The sequence below is a fragment of the Spea bombifrons genome, chromosome 1 (genome assembly GCF_027358695.1).
Source record: "Spea bombifrons isolate aSpeBom1 chromosome 1, aSpeBom1.2.pri, whole genome shotgun sequence".
Classification (NCBI taxonomy): Eukaryota; Metazoa; Chordata; class Amphibia; order Anura; family Pelobatidae; genus Spea; species Spea bombifrons.
In genome coordinates, this window is record NC_071087.1 from 69,846,372 (window position 1) to 69,860,340 (window position 13,969).

The following is a 13,969-nucleotide window of genomic DNA, read 5'->3' on the forward strand; positions in this document are numbered from 1 at the left end:
ATATTAATTAATAAATCATATACTGAATCTGATTTAACCTCACTTTAGCTTAGTGGGTTTGAGAGAGTCTGCCTAGAGGTAGACTTATAGTAAGGAAATATAGCTTTAGGCTAGCATAGTAGTAGGCTAAGCTCTTAGGCCCGTGTAAATTCAAATTAAAAATAAAATACTGCTAGTTATTAAATAGTTAATCTTGAGTTAATAATTTAAATAACTTTAGCACTTTGGCAGATTGCACACAACAGCACAGTGCAGTAGTGCATAGTTTTACTTTTTAAGCAGTAGCACTGAAGAGAACTTCCTCTAATTTTTTTTGTCTTTAATTCGTTTTTCCTTTTTTTTTTTTTCTTTATAGTTTTTTAAACACTACACTACACTACACACACAACACAAAATTTGAAATGGATCCTCCTTTTGGGACTAAGGAGGGACAAGCTCCATCTACCACCACCACCACCAGCAGCACCACCACCAGCACCATCACCAGTTTTAAGATGCAGCCTTTGCGTCAGTCTAGTCGGCCAAGTAGGCCAAGCTCTCGCTTATCATTTGGGGAAGCATTGCTTGAAGGATCATCAAGTAAAGGAAAGGCACCAAAAGCAGGCAGTAGTAGTGCGGCTAGGCCCACAAGCTCTATGGTTTTTTACGGAAAGCCTAAAGCACCAGAAGCACGTTCAAAGTTAAAGGGTAGCACAAGTAGTACCAGCCCAGTGACTAAAAAGAAGTGCCTTTTGCCCCAAGCAGCATCTTCCCCATCCACAAGCAGCAAGCAAGGTACCAAGCAGAGCCAAATTAGCAGCAAGACTCAGAGGGGTCCCAAACCAAAGCGATCTCATTCCTTTGTAGGGAAAACCACCACCACCCCACCTCTAACGCCTCTACCACCACTAGTGCTGCGCCTACTGTTCCCACTGGTACCGCCACGCCATGTCCTCCTAGTACCTCTAGCAAGCCACCAAGTCCTTACAAAATTTTTGTAAAGACAGTTAGAGAGAGGGCTACACATAGTGGAACTCCACCTAGCGAGGTAGCAGAGGAGCCTGAGACTGAGAGGCCAAGTGCAGAGTCTATTCTTCCTGCTCGCACTACTACTAGTCACGAGTCTCACGACGATATCAGTCTTAGCTCCAGCCTAGCAGGAATTCCATTCGATCTAGCTAATGAAGAGCTAGACTATGAACCAGAGGAAGTAGAGGAGATAAGTTGTCAGGAATCAGATTCCTCAGGGAGCAGTGTCCAAATGACTAGTGCACAATTTTCCCCTGAGCCTCCACCTTCTCCGCTACGATCATCACCATCACCACCACCACCAGCAGCAGCAGCAAAACCTAGCAAATCTAAAGCAATTAGCAGTCCCACTATGGCCAGTACTGTTACCACCAGTCCCACCACCACTAGTTCTGCCTCTGTTCATCCACCCCGAGCAGTAGGAGCAGCACCCAAGGCATACTCCAAGGCTATGCGCGCCCCAATTTGGGAGCACTTTGAAAATGTTGAAGAAGGGCGCTATGGAAAGTGCAAACAATGTGGGAAGCTAATAAGCAGAGGGAAAGTGTCTGGCCATTTTACCAGTGCTAGCATGAGGCATCACCTCAGCACTCAACACAACGCTGTGCTATTGGGGAAAGATGCAGAAGTAAAACTTAGTGCAGGCAGCATAGCTGGTGGCCGTGGAAAACCCCCAACAGCTTCTTCTTCTGAGCCAATAGCAGCAGCAGCTAGTGCTGGCAGCCAGAGACCAAGGCAGGTTGGAGCACTGCATGTCCAGCCCACCCTGGAACAATTTGTGGCATTCCAATCCAAAAGGTCAATGCCCAAACAGCAGGCCAATAAAGTAACGCGACTGATCGGTCAGTTCATTGCTGTTGGAGGGGCATCCTTCTCTATGATCGAAGGGGAGCCTTTCAAACAATTGATGGCGGCACAATATACAGTTCCGTCACGTTCCACTTTCAGCAGGAACATTGTCCCCTCATTGTATCGGTCCTGTGTTGCAGCAGTGAAAGAGGAGCTTTCCAAGGCTGCTGGTCAGTCTGTTCATTTCACTACAGTTTTGTGGAGTGCACCTAGCGGCCAGCATGCCTTTCTTTCTTTGACAGCACACTGGTGGCAGCCCGGTGTGTCTAAGGAAGCTGCTGCAGCAGGCTACCAATCTTTCCTTCTCCATGCAGAAGTGATGGATGAAAAGCACACTTCCCAAAATATTCTGCATGCAATGAGGAAAATGTTTAGCCTTTGGGTGGGAGCAGAGGCGGGCACCAATGTTGAAATTGGTTTTGTGGTAACTGGCGGAGGTGCCAATATGGTGAAAGCGCTGCGGGATGGTCATATTGTTGGTGTGCGCTGTGCAGCCCACATCATCCATCTTGTAGTGAAGGCAGCAATGTCAGAAGGAACTAATGTGGCAGCAGTAGTTCTGTCCCGCTGCAGAAAGATCGCTGGGCACTTTCACCATAGTGTTAAGGCTAGTCAACTTTTGAGGGAAGAACAAGAGAGGTCAGGTCTTCCCGTACACTGCCTACGTCAGGATGTCAGTACACAGTGGAACTCCACGTTAGACATGCTGGAGAGGATTTTGGAGCAGCAGAGGGCAATCCATAATCTTGCCTCCGAGCACAATATTGGGATTACCTCTCTATTGAATAGGGAGGATTGGACAGTGATCGCCCAGCTAGTGGCAGTCCTTAAACCATTCAGGGATGCCACAGAAAATTTAAGCTCAAACACTGCCAGTCTGGCCCAGGTAATCCCAGTGTTCTCCCATCTAGGCAGCAAGATGGATGTGTTCCTTGGAAACCGTGAGGCTGTTCAAGGTGGCACTCTACATCCTGACGTAGCAGCCATAGTCAGGAAGCTGAAGGATCTGCTAAAAGTACACCTTTGCAAACGAATGGAAGAGAGTCCCGAAATGATGCTAGCGTGCCTTTGCGATCCAAGAATTAAGGGAAAGCTAGCTTTGAAATTTAATGTTCTCAGTAGCTACCGGGAGCAATTGGTCAACAAGGTGCGTGACTGGCAGCGTAAAATGGGAATGCTGTCCGAGGAGGGAGAGGTGCAGGAGGAGGAAGAGAAGATGTGGTCTGCTACTCCTAGCAGCAGCATCAGCAGCAGTGCCACAAGCATCACAACACAGCTGAGTGGAGCAGCTGCGTTTTGGGAAGAGGCACTTGGGAGTATAGTTGGACCATCTGACAGAGCTAGCAGCAGAAAGGAGAGTAGTGCTGCTGAAATGGTCAAACTTTACCTCTGTGAAGTTCCTTCTGCGCCTAATGTTGATCCTCTTAGCTACTGGGATGAAAAGAAGAGTGTGTGGCCTGCACTCTCATGGGTTGCGCAGCAGCTACTATCATGTCCGCCAACCACTGTTCAAAGTGAGCGCGTGTTTTCTATGACTGGAAACATACTGAGTCCACAGCGCTCACGCATGGCACCTCATCTGATGGAGCAGATTGCCTTCCTTAAATTCAATCTGCCCAAGTTGGGTTACCCAGCTCTTAGCTTGGAAAGTTAATTTTTTTTCTCTGTAATGTTTAAGGTAGTTTCTCCCCCTGGTTGCACGTGTTTGTGGTGTGGCAACGTCTGCTACCTCCGCCGGTGTAGCCAATTTACGCTAGGGCCTAGTGTCTGAGTTCTGGAAGTCCGCTCCCAAACGCCATGGACTGACAGACTTTCATGCTTTGCCCTGGGGTGAAACAGATGAGCGGGTCGTCAATTGGCCACTCATTCACCTTTTTCCGTTTCCAACGCTGCTGGTGGTGGTGCCAGTATCTTTTGCCAGTTCGCTTCCTGGCTGAAATCATGCCTCAGATGTCCCTAATGGAGAGGGTAGTTTCTCCCCCTGGTTGCACTTGCTGCGGTGTGACAATGCCTGCTACCTCCGCCGGTGTAGCCAATTTACGCTAGGGCCTAGTGTCTGAGTTCTGGAAGTCCGCTCCCAAATGCTAAGGACTAACAGTCTTCGGATGCTTTGCCCTGGGGTGAAACAGGTGAGCGGGTCGTCAATTGCCCACTCATTCACCTTTTTCCGTTTCCAACGCTGCTGCTGGTGGTGGTGCCAGTATCTTTTGCCAGTTCGCTTCCTGGCTGAAATCATGCCTCAAATGTCCCTAATGGAGAGGGTAGTTTCTCCCCCCTGGTTGCACTTGCTGCGGTGTGGCAACGCCTGCTACCTCCGCCAATGTAGCCAGCTTACGCTAGGGCCTTGTGTCTGAGTTCTGGAAGTCCGCTTCCAAACGCCAAGGACTGACAGTTTTTGGATGCTTTGCCCTGGGGTGAAACAGGTGAGCGGGTCGTCAATTGCCCACTCATTCACCTTTTCCAATGCTGCTGCTGCTGGTGGTGGTGCCAGCGTCTCTTCTCTGCCAGTTTGCTTCCTGGCTAGTGTCATGCCTGAAATGTCCCTAATGGAGAGGGTAGTTTCTCCCCCCCTGGTTGCACTTGCTGCGGTGTGGCAACGCCTGCTACCTCCGCCAATGTAGCCAGCTTACGCTAGGGCCTTGTGTCTGAGTTCTGGAAGTCCGCTCCCAAACGCCAAGGACTGACAGTCTTTGGATGCTTTGCCCTGGGGTGAAACAGGTGAGCGGGTCTTCAATTGCCCACTCATTCACCTTTTCCAATGCTGCTGCTGCTGCTGCTGGTGGTGGTGCCAGCGTCTCTTCTCTGCCAGTTCGCTTCCTGGCTAGTGTCATGCCTTAAATGTCCCTAATGGTAAGGGCAGTTTCTCCCCCCTGGCTGCGTCTGTTTGCGGTGTGGCAACGCCTGCTACCTCCGCCGGTGTAGCCAGCTTACGCTAGGGCCTTGTGTCTGAGCTCTGGAAGTTTGCTCCCAAACGCCAAGGACTGACAGTGTTTGGATGCTTTGCTCTGGGGTGGAACAGGTGAGCGGGTCGCCAATTGCCCACTCATTCGCCTTTCCCAATTCTGCTGCTGCTGCTGGTGGTGGTGCCAGCGTCTCTTCTCTGCCAGTTCGCTTCCTGGCTAGTGTCATGCCTGAAATGTCCCTAATGGTAAGGGCAGTTTCTCCCCCCTGGTTGCACTTGCTGCGGTGTGGCAACGCCTGCTACCTCCGCCAATGTAGCCAGCTTACGCTAGGGCCTTGTGTCTGAGCTCTGGAAGTCCGCTCCCAAACGCCAAGGACTGTGGGTCGCCAATTGCCCACTCATTCGCCTTTTCCATTTCCTTTTCCATTTCCATTTCATTATTTTCCTTCTGATACACAACCAACCAACCAAACATAACACACACAATAACACAAATAACACAGTGACATAGCACATAACACATATAACACAGTGACAAGTGACAACACACATAACACACATAACACATACAACGTACAATGCACAAATCACAAGGACCTTTCCTCTTGTTATTTGTCCTGGCCTTCATTTCTACACTCACTAGCATTAACGCTATAACTCACACTTCATACTATAACATTTTTCCATCCACATACCTGCCAACAGACCCCACTTTTTCAGGGACAGTCCTGCTTTTTTTTCCAGTCCTGTCCCATCTAATTTAGCTAAACTAGGTATGCAAATACACATTGGTAGTTATAGCTCAGTAGGTAGCACTAGTATAAACATTAAATAAATATAATAAAGTACTAAATAATAAATCTAACTTTAAAATACATTTAAATAAACCCCTAATTTTTTTTTAAAACCCATTAAAATTAAAATTAAATTATTATTTAGACATAATACATGTTTAACCAAAGCAGTGCACTGCTACTAATCTTAACCCTAAGCTATTTTTTAGTTCTTGTCCAACATTTTTCCATCCGCATCCCTGCCAACACACCCAAGATTTTGGTGGACAGTCCTGCTTTTTTCCAGTCCTGTCCAGTAAAAGTTGGGTTGTTGCAAAGTATGCCATTGTAAATAGGTAGCAAATGTTAGGCATGTATTACAAGTGGTCCAAAATCAATTTAAAAACTTAAATTATTCCCTATTCTTTTATTAAACATCTATGGATGTGTGATTGTGTATGATAAACGGAGGCCAAGTTCCTTGGAGCATTTGTCTCTAGGTCATTTTGTGTACAGTACACCTCAGTACGTGTGTGCAACTCTATTGGTCGTTTCGGCAGGGGGCTGGCCTGCCATCAACGAATGAAGTGCGTTCTGCAATTCACTCGTTGATGCCAGACCAGCCGCCTGCCGAAACGACCAATAGAGTTGCGTACACGTTCCTTCATGTTGTTAACCCCGTATTAACCCCTGCTAGGCAACCGGGAAGGAAACGAAGATTAAACGAGCAGGAAGAATGTCCGCGAATATTCGCCCGAAGAGAAGACAGGAACGGGCGAATATTCGCGGAATACGAAGGTTTTTTTTCCCCCGAAGACGAGCACGAAGACGAACACGAAGAGCCCCCTGGTGCCCAAGTCTAATTTTAAGTAGGAGTTAAAAAAGAAAACAGGAGTTTAAAAGAGAAAAGGAGATTAGACAAGGTACTGTTTTGTACTTTTAACCGTATTTTTGCCAAACTGTTTTTTAGATTTCTTGTTATTTCCGTATTTTCCAGCGTATAAGACGACTGGGCGTATAAGACGACCCCTAACTTTTGCAGTTAAAATATAGAGTTTGGGCTATACTCGCCGTATAAGACTACCCCTCTACAACAACCAGCCAATCACGGCAAGCACTGTACCTTACCAGTGATTGGCTGTTTGTTGTATACAAAGCCTGCTTGGATTGGGTGGGTCAGCTCTCCCTAACATACGTACACACCAGCTTACAAACACACATATACACATACACTGCCCTTAACATACGCCTGTCCATACATACATACACATTTATACACTGCCCTCACCACACACCCCTGCCTTTACACACACTGCCACTCTGTGTGTACCCCCCCCCGAGATATGCTGCCACTCTGTGTCCCCCCCAGATATGCTGCCATTCTGTGTGTGTCCCCCCCGAGATATGCTGCCACTCTGTCCCCCCCAAGATATGCTGCCACTCTGTCCCCCCTGAGATATGCTGCCACTCTGTGTCCCCCCCCGAGATATGCTGCCACTCTGTGTCCCCCCCGAGATATGCTGCCACTCTGTGTCCCCCCCCCCGAGATATGCTGCCACTCTGTGTCCTCCCCCGGAGATATGCTGCCACTCTGTGTCCCCCCCGAGATATGCTGCCACTCTGTGTCCCCCCCGAGATGTGCCCCCCTCCCCTAGACTTACCAGTGCAGACTCCCGGAGAACCGAGTCTCTGCGATGCGCTTAGACAACCTCCCCCCATGGAAAGTGCAGGCAGGGGAGGCTGTCTGAGCGTATCGCAGAGTAGGATGACGGTCCCCTGCACCGCTGCGGGGGATCTGTATCCTAACCCTGCCAGACCTCGAGCTCCCTGTTGGGCTAGTTAGAGGGAGGTCATGATCTCCCCAACCAGTTGGGGAGATCACGATCTTGCACCTACCTCGGCACGGCCCTGAAGACTGGCCCAGGGGAGGCGGCTTCTCCGCTTGCCCCTCCCCTAGAGATTCGTGATTCTCCAGTCCAGCTCGGTAAGTAAGTACCGTATATGCTCGATTATAAGACGAGGTTTTTTTCAGAGCAAATGCTCTGAAAAATACCCCTCGTCTTATAATCGAGGTCGTCTTCTAATTAGACCTCAAAAAAATGTCTGCTGGGGCCAGGCTGCTTACCGGTGCTTTGGTCCCGAGCAGCGTCTCTTCTATTAGCAGCAGGAAGCTAGCAGAGTGTCACATAATTCTGCCTCCCCCTCCTTCCTCTGGGGGCGGGGCCAGAGAAGTTGCTCGCAGTTCAAGTAAGGGGGTGGGGGGTTTGAGCGTGTGTGTATGTGTGATTAATGGAATGAATGAGTATTTAAATGTTTGTGAATGAGTGTGTGTGATAGCATGAATGTGTAAGGGGGGGTAGCATGGCATAGGGAGGCTGTACTCAAACTCCTATCATCCCCAGGTTCCAGCATGTACTGGCTGCCTTGGCTTGATAGGAGTTTGATTGCTGTTGGCATATAGAGGGTTAAAAGGCACATCATGGGGCAGAGTGGCAAATAAAGGGGGATTAAGGCATTTCTGGGGGCAGAGTGGCAACCTTGGGGCAGATGTGCATAACTGGGGGGGGCAGGTTGGCAAATAAAAGGAAATAAAAAAAAATATATTTTTCTCAATCATAGCTTTTATTAAATATGAAAAAATTGTTTACATGAATTAATATTTACTAGTAAAACTTTTTTTCCTATAGGGTAGTCTTATATTCAGGCTTTTTGTTTTTTCCTAAATTAATATTTAGATTTTGGGGGGTCGTCTTATAATCGAGCAAATACGGTATACCCGGCCTATAAGACGACCCCCGACCTTTGAGTCCAAAACAATGTTGATCTACTGTCAAACATGGGGGAGCACTTGGGTAATAGTGACCACAATATGGTGTCTTTTGAAATAAACTCAAAAAAGAAATTGCACATGGGGAATACTAAAACATTTCATTTTAAAAAGGCCAATTTCAATAAGATAAGGGCAGCTTTATAACATATTGACTGGCATAAACTCTTTAGTGATAAAAACACAGAGGAAAAATGGAGTATCTTCAAACAAATATTAGAAAGGTACACTTCTCACTTCCTGTTGGGTAATAAATATAAAATACAAACTGTCTGCGCTTCTCACCCTAATAAAGTTGGCAACAAATATATAAACATAATATAAATGAGAGGTTTTGGTTATATGAATTGGCCAAAGCATAATTAAGCTCACCCGCCACGTCAAGGCACACTCTCAATAGGGTGAGAACCTACTCTCACCTCCTACATAGTGGGCCCACAAAGCTGTTTATACTGCTACCAAAACCTTATTAATGTGTTGGGGGAGGTGAAATTAAAAGTCCTCCCAATTAACTCCTGGACAGCAAGCTGCAACCAGACAAATGAGGAGCCAACAACCTCACATATGTGCAAGCATATGTAGGAGGTGAGAGTAGGTTCTCACCCTATTGAGAGTGTGTCTTGAAGAATGCGTGCAATACAAAATTCTCCGTCCATTCGTTCAGTCGGCACGGCCGCCATTTTGACTACAATAAGAAGAGGAGAATCTCACCATTATGCCTGCACTAAGAAAAGGAACATTGAGTGACTGGTGTCACATAACTGAGAACTGAGCATTTAGAGTCTTCTGTGTGAGACTTGGTGAGCCTGCCATTTCTCACAGTGTCTAATTTAAGAGGACTTTTTTGGCTGTGTATTCTTGTGCTAGTGCTGTTAAGCTGACAGTTTGCCACACAGTGCCTAGCTTCCCTGTTTGTTTGTTTGTTTGTTTGTTTTGTTTTTTAGAATTATTCAGGACAGTCAGTCAAACCAAGAAGTAAGTTAGTGAATTATTTAGTAATTAATCAAGAAATGAAAAAAAGTATTATTAAAATTATTATGCTTAGCTGTTACTTTATTGTAATACAAAACACACAGAAGAAAGCCCTGCGCTCAAACGCCCATCACTCTTGGGCGGCAGCAACGGCTATAGTATTCATCAGCCCAAAATACATAGCATAAACACCAAAAATATAGTTACCTGCGCACTATCCCTGTGATTGACCGACCAGGGACCTCAGGTTGTCCCTCTCCACCAAGAGCGACTTCTCCCTTCAAGGCAATAATTCCCCTCAATCCACAGTGGCGTCTCCAGCTTTCATATTTAGGGGGGGCACATGGGGGGCCAGGGACCTAAGTAGGGGGGCCAATTATAAAATGGTACATATACACTATATATATATATATATATATACACGTTAGACAAGCGTTTTTAACTACATAATATGCACTTATTACCCCCTGCTTCCGATATATATTAATATTAGCTCCTGCTGCTGATATATATTAATATTAGACCCTGCTGCCGGTATATATTATTAGTCCCGGCTTCCGATATATATTAATATTAGCCCCTGCTGCCAATATATAAATAAATATTAGCCCCTGCTGCCAATATATAAATAAATATTAGCCCCTGCTGCCAATACATATATATACATATATATAAACATTAGACCCTGTTGCCAATATATTTTATAGTGAAAAAATTGGACCCTACCCAAGCATTTCCTTGGGTCCTGCTCAGCGCTCCCTTGCATGCAATCACTCCCTCCGCTACCACACCGAAAAAAATATATTTGCCACACTGACTGCAGATCGGGAGAAGACAGTGAGAGTCAGTCCTGCACCGTGACAGTGAGAGGTCCTCTCTCCTGTAATCATCCCCAGAGTCCCTTTGTCCCCTCATTCACTAAAACATACCGCTCTTTTACTTACTCCCTGTAGTTCAGGTATAGATCAAATAAACAACACATGGAAACAACACATGCAACTGAATTAGACAAAAAAAACCCTGTATTTGCATGTATACATAAATAATGTATGGAAACATAGCAGATACAGATCAACAGAATTATACACACTATTTGACATCCAAACAACTATAAATCATTTTTATCACATTATTAAAATCCCAGAAATCAAAAAAGTTAAAAGGCCCAAATAAATTAAGATTAGACATAATGGAATCAAACATTTGCTACTGCAAAAAATTTTAGATGAAAAAGTCCAGTTTTATTCAGCGCAACAAAACAGTGATAGCATTATTCTTAACAATATTAATGCATTAATGCATCACAACCATCTTAGCACTGCGTCACCAAATGAACAAATGAACACCTCATCACAGATAACACAATGCATGCAGCTGCATATAACTAAGCTGAGTAGCACTTGGTCTGTGAAGGCCGTGAAACCAAAGGGGAATAGTGTCCTGTATAATGAAATCAAGAACTGAGTTTCACAAACTCTGAACCAACATCTACGTTTCCTTTTAATAATATATTCAGACTGAAATAAGAGTAAATTACACAAAACCTTTACTTTTCCTCTCACTGATTTCTAGGCCTAGAAAGTTTTGTCCTCTGAAGTGACCACAAAATCTGGATAAATACAAATTACAAAGTTCTATTTAACCCTCTACAGCAAGTAAAGTGCCAGGAAACAGATGACCAAACACATATCAGGACAGGGTCTCCCACACTGACACCCAAATACATACCCCAGGGCAGGCTCTGCTGCCACATGGACCCCCACATCAGGATGGGATAACCTACTAATATTATTAAGTATATACTACTACTAGTATAAAAATGCTTTCCACATTGCTCTGTTTGTGTGTATTGCCCCTTGTGTATTTGTGCCCCCCCAGCCACCCTCCTTTGTGCATTTTTGCTATACACCCTTGTATATTGATTTATTTGATGCCCCCAGCCAGCCCCCCTCCCTTGTGTATTGATTTATTTGATGCCCCCAGCCAGCCCCCCTCCCTTGTGTATTGATTTATTTGATGCCCCAAGCCTGCCCCCCTCCCTTGTGTATTGATGCACCAACCCCTTGTAATGGTTATTATAATGGCCCCCATACAAATGTGTATTAACCCCCCCTGATGTGTAATTATGTCCCCAGCCTGCCAGCCACCATCTTTATGTATTTTATTTTCCCAAGGCAGCCCCCCCCCTTGTTAATGTGCCACCTCCAGTGAGATCTGGTGTACTTGCTCTAGTGCACTGCTCCTTGCTCTTAGACTTAGAGCAAATAACACAAATATTAAATAATGGCATTTTTAACCCAAACATATTTAATGGGGGTTCTCCTTTTAATTTCAAATGACATTTGAAGACCCTCAACTATTTTTTTAAAATGAAATAATTACTTTTTTGAAGTCTTCGTTTTTCCGCCTTAACACCGCTGCTCTTGCTTTCCTACCGCGTGCTCCCTGTCATAGAGCATCTGTTCCGAAAGTGCCCGCCCCCTTGAGCATCACGGTGCATCTTCAAAGGGGCGGGACGAAGAGCCTCAGCGATTGGCAAGCCATTAAACGGCCGGCTGCTGACAGTTTCAAAGCGGTTTTAAAACCGAAGCGGTTTTAAAACCGAAGCGGTTTTAAAACCGCTTTGAAACTGTCAGCCGCATCGGCTGCAATTTCAGCTCAGACAGTTTCAAAGCGGCTGTAAAACCGCTTCGGTTTTAAAACCGCTTCGGTTTTACAACCGCTTCGGTTTTACAACCGCTTTGAAACTGTCTGAGCTGAAATTGCAGCCGATGCGGCTGACAGTTTCAAAGCGGCTGTAAAACCGAAGCGGTTTTAAAACCGCTTCGGTTTTAAAACCGCTTTGAAACTGTCAGCCGCATCGGCTGCAATTTCAGCTCAATCTGCCGGCACACCGGGAAATGTCCCGGTCTCCCGGCGGTGGGCCGGGTCAAAGCGGCATCGCATTTCAATTGGGGGGGCACACTGGGGGGCACAGCATAATGTAGGGGGGGCCATGGCCCCCTCTGGCCCCCCCCTGCCGACGCCACTGTCAATCCATAGGCAATATCCCCAAGCAAAGTAAAGGGATATCGCTATCCAGTACCCAGATAACCAGGTGGGAGTAGTCTTTAGGTACAACAAGAGGAGAACTGATTTACTTTGGACATAGACGGCTGGATATTTCCAGCAAAAAACACTAACATAAAACAAGATACTGGGATACAAACCGACCCCTTGATCTGCATCCCAGAGACAACAGGGCCAGTAAAGGGATTAACAATACAAAAGGACACAGACACCAGTAAAATAAGGAATACACATTGTCTTGATTAGATTATCTCCCAGACCTTAGTGTGCTGTGTGTAAACGGTTAGGAAATTAGTCAATGATAAAATACATTTTTATTAATAACACACAAAAGGGCTTCATGTCACTGGATAACATAAACTGAGGAGTAGGGTGACTCTTGGAACTGTCAGTCCCAAAATTCAGGAACCAAATCTGTTTCCGAGAGCTTTACAGTCTCTTATGATTTGGATAACGTGGCACTCGTTACCAGGGCCCATAGTCTGTAGGAAGGAGGCTGGCACTCAGTCCCCTCCAGGAGCCCATGGCACAGCTTTGCCCATGGCAATGGTTTGGTTTTTATTATTATTATTATTATTATTATCTTTTATTTATATAGCGCCAACAGTTTACGCAGCGCTTAATACAATACATAAATTCAAGGGATATGACAAGACAAGAATTGACAGACTAAGACAAACCGATACATTTGGTGGAGAGAGCCCTGCTCGCAAGCTTACAATCTAGAGGGAAAATGGGGTGATAAACATAAGGCATAGAGAAAGGGTGAGAGGTATTGTGGGGGTATCAATGGCAAGGATGTTCTAGCAGCTAAGATGGTATGCTTCTCTGAAGAAATGGGTTTTTAGATGTTTTTTGAATGTCGGGAGGGAGGGTGAATTCTGAAGGTTCCTTGGGAGCAGATTCCAGAGATATGGGGCAGCTCGAGTGAAATCTTGTAGATGGGAAAAGGAAGAGGTGATGAGTGAGGAGGAGAGCCTTAGCCCATGGGAGGAACGTAGGGATCGAGTAGGAGAGTATTTGCTAATGAGGTCAGAAATGTACGGAGGAGCAGTATTGTGGATGGCCTTATATGTCAGTACCAGGATCTTAAATTTAATTCTAAAGGTAATTGGGAGCCAGTGGAGGGATTCACAGAGGGGGGAAGCAGAAGAGGAGCGACGTGCAAGGAAGATGAGCCTAGCAGCGGCATTAAGGATAGACTGTAGTGGAGAGAGTCGAGACAGTGGAATGCCAACCAGAAGAGTGTTGCAGTAGTCAAGACGGGAAATGATAAGTGAATGAACCAGAGTTTTTGTGGATTCTTGGGTGAGGAATGGGCGGATACGAGAGATGTTTTTTAGGTGCAGGCGGCAGGATCTGGCGAGGGACTGAATGTGAGGGATGAAGGAGAGGTTTGAGTCAAGGATGACCCCAAGGCATCGGGCCTGGTTAGTAGGAGAGATAGTTGTGTTGTTAATGGTGATAGAGAATTCAGGTAGTGGAGTGGAGATGGAGGGAGGGAAGATAATGAGTTCCGTTTTAGAAAGATTAAGTTTCAGGTAGTGTTGTGACATCCATGAAGAAATA

At 45.8% G+C, this 13,969-nt stretch overlaps 1 long non-coding RNA gene across 1 annotated transcript in view; it reads right to left on the reverse strand.

Moving 5' to 3' along the window:
- The window catches only part of LOC128491130 (uncharacterized), a 48,316-nt gene extending 35,651 nt beyond the window's left edge, over positions 1-12,665 (reverse strand). Inside the window, exon 1 of the long non-coding RNA XR_008354010.1 lies at positions 12,592-12,665. This is a non-coding gene — a long non-coding RNA (uncharacterized LOC128491130). The remainder of the gene's footprint in view (positions 1-12,591) is intronic.
- Between the last annotated feature and the right edge of the window lie 1,304 nt (positions 12,666-13,969).